The sequence below is a fragment of the Micromys minutus genome (genome assembly GCF_963924665.1).
Source record: "Micromys minutus genome assembly, chromosome: 2".
Taxonomy (NCBI): domain Eukaryota; kingdom Metazoa; phylum Chordata; class Mammalia; order Rodentia; family Muridae; genus Micromys; species Micromys minutus.
The window spans coordinates 57248845-57256151 of NC_137971.1; positions in this window are offsets into that span (position 1 = coordinate 57248845).

Sequence of the window (7307 nt, forward strand, 5' to 3'; positions counted from 1 at the left end):
GGTGTATACATTATTTGAGACCCTCAACAGCAGAACATACAAGTTGTTATACCAACTATGCACACCTACCATCAGGATCACAATATGCAGTGAATAACTGGATAAGGCCTTAGGTTCAGTCACACCCTGGAATGGCATGAGTTAGACACAGTGAAATTATTAGAACCTCATTTGCATCTGGGGGTGTAATGGGCTCCAGTGATACTGTGAGAAAACATGAGGTACCAGTTACATTGTAGAGACATCCTTTAATATCATTGAAAATCTATGGAAGGTACTCGGCTTCTGTAAATAATTGCGGAATGCTTTGGACTCCAGTGAAATTATGGAAAGGCAACAGGTCCAAGCTAAACATAGAAGATGAGCCAAATTGAGAATCATGGTTAACATTAAAATTCCAGGAGGTCCTAAGGATGATTTAAAAACATGGAAAGATTCTTTGATAGATCTTAGGAGAAATTACGGAATATATGGAAATGAGTGAGAATCAGGAAATGATTTATACCCCAGTGAGAATTTAAAGACAAAGTTAGCACCAGTTAGAAACAAGAGAAGTTGCTGAGCTACAGTGAGAATTTGGGGAAGACTTTAGGTCTCAGTGAATAACTTTTGAAAGTCTTGAGTTCCAGTAAGAACCCTGAAAGTCCTTTTATTTCAGGTAGTTGTTGAAGAAGGCTTTAAGATGCTGTGTTATTCTGGAGAAATCCTTAGATGTCACTGAAAATCTAGTGAAAACCGTAGGCCTAATGAGTCCTTGGGAAAGCCCAGAGGCCCAGTGTGATCCTAGCAAATCTTTCTCCTAAGATGGGAACATGGAATAGGAGTTGGGGTGTTTAGTAAAGGCCCCTGAGAGTTTACTAAAGGCTTTTGAACCAGTCAGACCATAACTGATTTTTTAGGCACTACTGAGACCTGGAAAAAACCTTAGATCGTAATGAGAACCTAAAAAAAAAAAAAACATTAGGTGTTGTTGAGATACAGTAGAAAGCCATAGGCCTGTGGAAAAGTTTTTGGTTCCAGTGAGATACTTGGAAAACCTGGGCCTCAGGTTACAGTGAAAACCTTGGACAGCCTTTAGACACTATAAGTACCTGTGGAAGACCATAGAAATTTCAGTCTTATGCTAAAAATTACCCTTAGGTAAAATAAAGCCTTAGTCCCCAGAAATAATATGGAAAAAGGCCTTACCATACTGATATTCTGAGAATGACCTTGGAAAACAATGAGAATCTGGGAAGGTCTAGGCCACATTGGAAATCTGAGGAAGGGCACAGGCCCAGTAAAAACTCACTAAGGTATGAGGCTTTAGTAAGATTCAACAAAAAGGTTAGTATACTGAGAACCAGAAGAAGGTTTTAGGACCCAGTGAAAACTCAGTGGTATCCTGGAGATGGATGTAGACTACAGTAAAAATTTGGGGAAGCCTATGAGTTTCTTGAGAAAGTCTTTGGTTCCTGAGAGAACCTGAGAAAGACTGAGACATTCAGTGAAGATCTTAGATCCTAGTAAGTTTTGGGGGAAATCTTTAGGTTCTAGTAAAGCCATGAGAAGCCCTTAGGTTCTAGTTACATACTGAAGACAAGCTTAGACCCTACTGAGGAAAGCTTTAGGACCGAGTGAAAACCTGGCAAGGCATTATGTCCTACGGATATACTGGGGTATGCCTTGTGCTCCAAATACCAGAAAGTTCCCAGTTCCCAGTAAAACCCTGGAAGGCTTAGGGGCTTGTGAGTGCTAATAGCTGTTATATGGTACTAGTAAGAACCTGGAAAAGCCTGAGACTCACTGAGATTTTAGTTAAGCCCTCAGTCCCCAGAAGATTAGGCCAGAACATATAGAGAGAGCTCAGGGAAAGTATTAAGACCACAGTGAGAATGTGAAGAAACCTAAGTCTGTAGTGAAAAACTGGTGTAGGCTTATTACCCTTAAAGACATGATAGAATGAAGGCCCAGAGACCACTAGGGAAGGCATAGCCCCAATGATATTCTGGATATAGTTTAAGACCCTAGTGAGAACCTCAGGAAGACATTAGACAACAGTGAAAACCTCAGAAGCTTTCTTCCTAAGCCTCATGCAAATCATGTCATCCAAGGCAGCAACCAATCCTAGAGCTGGGACTTAGCCAGTATCAGTGTCATAAGAAGGTTGTGGTTCCCTGAGCCTGAAGGAGGATCAAAGACTCTGTGTCAGAACTGCCTGTGAAGCAGCCCTCACAGCTGAGGATCAATGGAGGAAAAAATAGCAGCTTCTTTCTAGAGACTTCTCACAGGCACATCATGCTCATCAGGTATCTCAATGAGCAAACGTTCCTGTGTTTGCTTTCCTTATCTTTCATGTCTAAACAGGACAGAGGACAGCCAGACCTGCTCCACACACAGCTTGTACTGCAGGCTGCTTGAGAAATCCAGCTCATATATAAAGACAGAGATAGCTCAGAAGCACAGAACATGTGGGTCCTGCTACAAATAGCTTATCCCTGCATATTGGAGAGTACTGCAGTGTCCTGAATTGAGCACTAGAGGGAGACAAAGGCACAAACAGCTCTGCCTCTGGTAATAAGAATGTGTGTGTGTGTGTGTGTGTGTGTGTGTGTGTGTGTGTGTACTAGAAACACAGTAGACACCTTTGGCTTTCATGGAATACTAATTAGAATGGTTCAAAATGAATGGATTTAAAACAAATTGATACCTTGCCAGTTATCATTATTAAATCTAAGTATCTTCATTTACAATGTTTTCTCACAAGACAGTGTCCTTGGTTTTAAAAAATGAGTTTTGAAAGGAGATTAGAAAATTTTATACAACAATAAATAGAGGAAAATGAAGGTTGCACACAGGAGCTGGAAAAAAATGAGAGGAAAAACTTTACAGAATTTCATTTATCAGACTGATGAACAGAGAGATAGCAGTAAAATTAAGAAGAATACTTTTCTAGAAATAGTAAATCAAAATAATGTAGAAAATACAATATCAGAATGACAATATCACAAAAAGTAAAATTATTGAAGCAAAGTCTACAACAAAAGATACAGGAAATTATAGGTCAACATGGACAACCTAGAGAGAAATTTCAGACTTAGCAACAAGGTCTATAGGAAACATTAGAACTGAAGTTACAGGAATTTATAGGTCAAGATAAACAATGAAAGGCATGTGAATGTTGGAGGCAGAAGTTGGAGAAGGCACTAGAACAAAGGGTGAGACATCTCACAATTCAGACTGATCTGCAGAAAAAAAATAATGAGGATTAGAAGCAAGGGTTGATGAAGAATCTTAAAATTAACCAATCAAAATGAATGCCAGCAGAATATCAGAATTACATTTATTAAAATGTAGAAGCAGAATCTTGAACAGCAGACACAGCAACTTATAGAACATGGTAACAACAAAAGAAGAGATATAACTTATGGGTACAGAAATTAAGGGAAGAATTTAAAATATTAATTATCGAAAGTACTCAACAGGACACAAAGGATAAAATTAGAGAAAGCCAACCAAAGATTGTTAGAAAACAAATTTTAGGTTATCCAGGTAGTATACAGCATACACCAGCAACTGTTGACCATGTACTGATTTATCATAAATTACAGTGTCAACCTGTGCTTTTGTTGGAAGTAAGAAAATCGAAGGGAGGTGTGACAGATTTTGGAATGCATTTTCTGTTTTTAAAAAAATGTTGACTTCTTAGGCTTAGACCCCAGTGGGAGTCTCTCGAAAAACCTAGATTCAAGTTAGAATCTCAGAAGGCCATAAGATCCCAGTCAGTATCATTGGCAAGAAAGTAAGTAAGCATACTTGTAACAAAGTTATATTTTGCTATGTTTAGGTTCTTTAAAGAAAGTTGACACTCATCAGTTCCTAACCACAATCCTAGGCCTACCTCTTCAGGAATGGTCATCTTTGTGGCAGTCACATGTTCTCACTAGGGCCTATAGCCACTTAGTGATTCACACTGAAGCCAAACATCTTTCTTAGTGTGACAAGCGTAATTTCAAAAAAAAAATTTTTAATCATGAGGTTAAAAAACCTTAAACAATAACCCCAGTATATCTAAGTCTTCTTCTGATAATTAATAACCAGTGACGTTATTTACTAAAGATAGCTAGACTTAAGATTGCATGAGCAAACAGTGCTGTGCTGCCCACTTACAGTATATGAGCAAAGGACAAGTGAAATGCATATCACTTTGGTCCTTCAGGAATGATCAAAACATTGGAGCAGACACCATGGTGATCTTCACTGTATCTGGAGAGTCTCCCCTTCTATCCATATCTGTGAACTGAGCCTCCCATGAGAGAATGGACCCAACTTTGGAGAATATACCTCATGCAGGTGAACAGCTTGGGGAGATAGGGTCAGAATCTTGGTTAGTTATGTTAAGACGCTCAGCTTAAGAAAATGTAACTTTTGATATCTCAACTATGCTTATCCACTGTCTATATCACATATGCAGTGAATACCTGGGGAAGGCATCAGGTCTCAATGAGATCATGGGACACCATGTGGGTCCAGATACACACAGGGAAGTTCTTCAAACCTCGCTTGATTCTAGGGATGTTATTAGGCATTGTCGGGACTGTGAGAGAACATGAGATATATTCTGGGTACAACCTGATAATTCATTGAGACTCACAGGAAAATAATAGCCTCCTGTAACTACCTGCAGAAAGCTTTGGGCTCTAGTAAAGTGATAGAAAAGCAACAGGTCCCAGTGAAACACTGTAGAAGGATAAATCCCAAATTAGAACCAAGGAAAACATTAAACCCTCAGGCGGTCCTCAGTGAGATTTTAAGATTTGGTGAGAATCTTCAATAGCCTTTAGATCCCAGGGAAAATTTCAGGAAAGCCATAGATATAAGAGAGAATCAGCAAATGATTTATTCCCAATGAGAATGAGAATACAGAGGTAGGACCAGTAAGGAAATGGGCAAGGGCTTAAGTCACAAAGAGAATTTGGGGAAGACTTTGGTCTCAGTGAATAACTTTTGAAAGTCTTGGGTGCCAGTAAGAACCCTGAACTTCCTTATATCCCAGGGAGTTGATGGTGAAGGCTTTAAGATGCTGTATGATCCTGAAGAAATCTTTACACCTGACTGAGAATTTAGGGAAAACTTTAGACACAATGGGAAAGACCAGGAGACCCAATGTGATCATAGCAAATCTAACTCTACAGATTAGATCCTGAAGAAGGCCTTGTGCATCTAAGGCTGTTTAGTAAAGGCTTTATGACTCAGTCAGGAGGTAGGTAAATACTTAGATATACTACTGAGAACATACAGTGTGCAGCTTGGGGAGATAAGATAGGACTGTAGTGAGAAACCTGAGGTATTTGAAGACCCTCAGAATAAGAAAATAAATTTTTGTTATAACAGGTGTGCCTGCCCCTCTTCGAGATCACAATACACAGTGAAAAGTGGGGTGAAGGCCTTAGCACTCAATGAAGTCCTAAGATGGCCAGAGGCTGAAGTAAGACACAGGAAGTCCTTACGACCTAGTTTGAACCTAGGGAAGTCATTAGGCACCAGTGAGCCTGTGAGAGGACATTAGGGCTCACTTACATTTTGGGGATCATCTTAAACTTCAGTGAAAATCTGAAAAGTTATTAGGCCCTTGCTAATACTTGGGGAAAGCTTTGAGCCCTGGTGAAATCATTGAGAGGCAACAGTTCCAATGGAGATAGTGGAGAAGGACTTGAGTCCAAGTGAGAGCCAAGAGAAACATTCATTACACACATTTACTGTGTCTGGAGCCTCTTCTTGTTTTCAAGGACACAATGCCCTCTGCAGTTTACCACTGGGTCAGCCTTCCCAGATTTTCACTGGGATCTAAAGCCTTCACCAATATGGTAAGAGTGGGATATTAAAGTCTCGTACTATGATTGTGTGGGGTAAAATGTACTTTTTGAGCTTTAGTAGGGTTTCTTTTGTGAATATGGGTGCTTTTTTATTTGGAGCATATGTTAAGGATTGAGAGTTCCTACTGACAGATTTCCCTTGTAATAAGTAAAAAGTGTCCTTCCTTTTCTTTTTTTGATAACTTTTGGTTGAAAATCTACTTTATTCGTTATTAGAATGGCCAATCCAACTTGCTTCTTGGGGCCATTTGCTTGGAAGGTTTTTTCCTACCCTTTTACTCTGAGATAGTGTCTGTCTTTCTTTTTGAGATGAGTTTCCTGTATGCAGCAAAATGCTGGATTTTGTTTATGTATCCAGTCTGGTAGCCTATGTCTTTGATTGGAAAATTGAGTCCATTTATGTTAACAGATATCAAGCAATAGTGGTAGCTGTTTCTTAATATTTTTGCTTTTGGTGGTTGAATTGTGTCTCTATATCTGTCTTCTTTTGGTTTTCTTGATTAGGAGTTTTCTTGTTTTTATTAGTATGTAGTTCCTCTGTTTTAATTGGTTTTCCCCCTATAATTCGTTGTAGTTTTGAGTTTGTTGTCAGATTTGTGTAAATTTAGTTTTGTCTTGGAATATCTTAGACTCTCCATCTATGGTGATTGAGAGTTTTGCTGGGTATAGCAACTTTGGCTTGCACCTGTGATCTCTTAGGGTCTGCATGATTTCTGCCCAGGCTCTTCTAGCTTTCATAGTCTCTGTTGACAAATGGGGTGTGATTCTGATTGGTCTGCCTTTATATGTTACATGGCCTTTTCCCCTTACTACTTTTAATATTTTTTCTTTACTTTGGGTACTTGGTGTTTTGATTATTATGTGTAGGAAGGAGTTTCATTTCTGTACCAATCTAGTTGGAGTTCGGTACACTAGTTTTATGGTCATGATCATCTCATTCTAAAGGGTAGGGAAGTTTTCTTCTATGATTTTGTTGAAGATATTTGCTGTGCCTATTAGTTGAAATTCTTTGCCCTCGTCTATTCTTATTATCCTTCCGTTTGTTCTTCTCATTGTGTCCTGGATGTCCTGGACATTTTGGGTTAGGAGCTTTTTGGTTTTTGCATCTTCTCTGACTGTTTTGTCTATGTTTTCAATGTTGTCTTCGGCCCCTGAGATTCTCTCTTCCATCTCTTGTAGTTTATTGGAAATGCTTGCATCTGTGACTCCTGATTTCTTTTTTAGGTGTTCTACCTCTAGGGTTATCTCTTTTAGTGTTTTCTTTATTGTGTCAATTTCCGTTTTAAATTCCTTCTTTCATTCCTTCATCTCTTTGGTTCTGTTTTCCTCTAGTTCTTTGTGTTCTTTGAGTGTTTTCCTTGTTTCCTCTTTAAATGCTTCTAATTCTTTATGCTTTTCCTCCTGTTCATGTTTAACGATCTCTATTATCGACTTGACGCATGATTTTAGGTC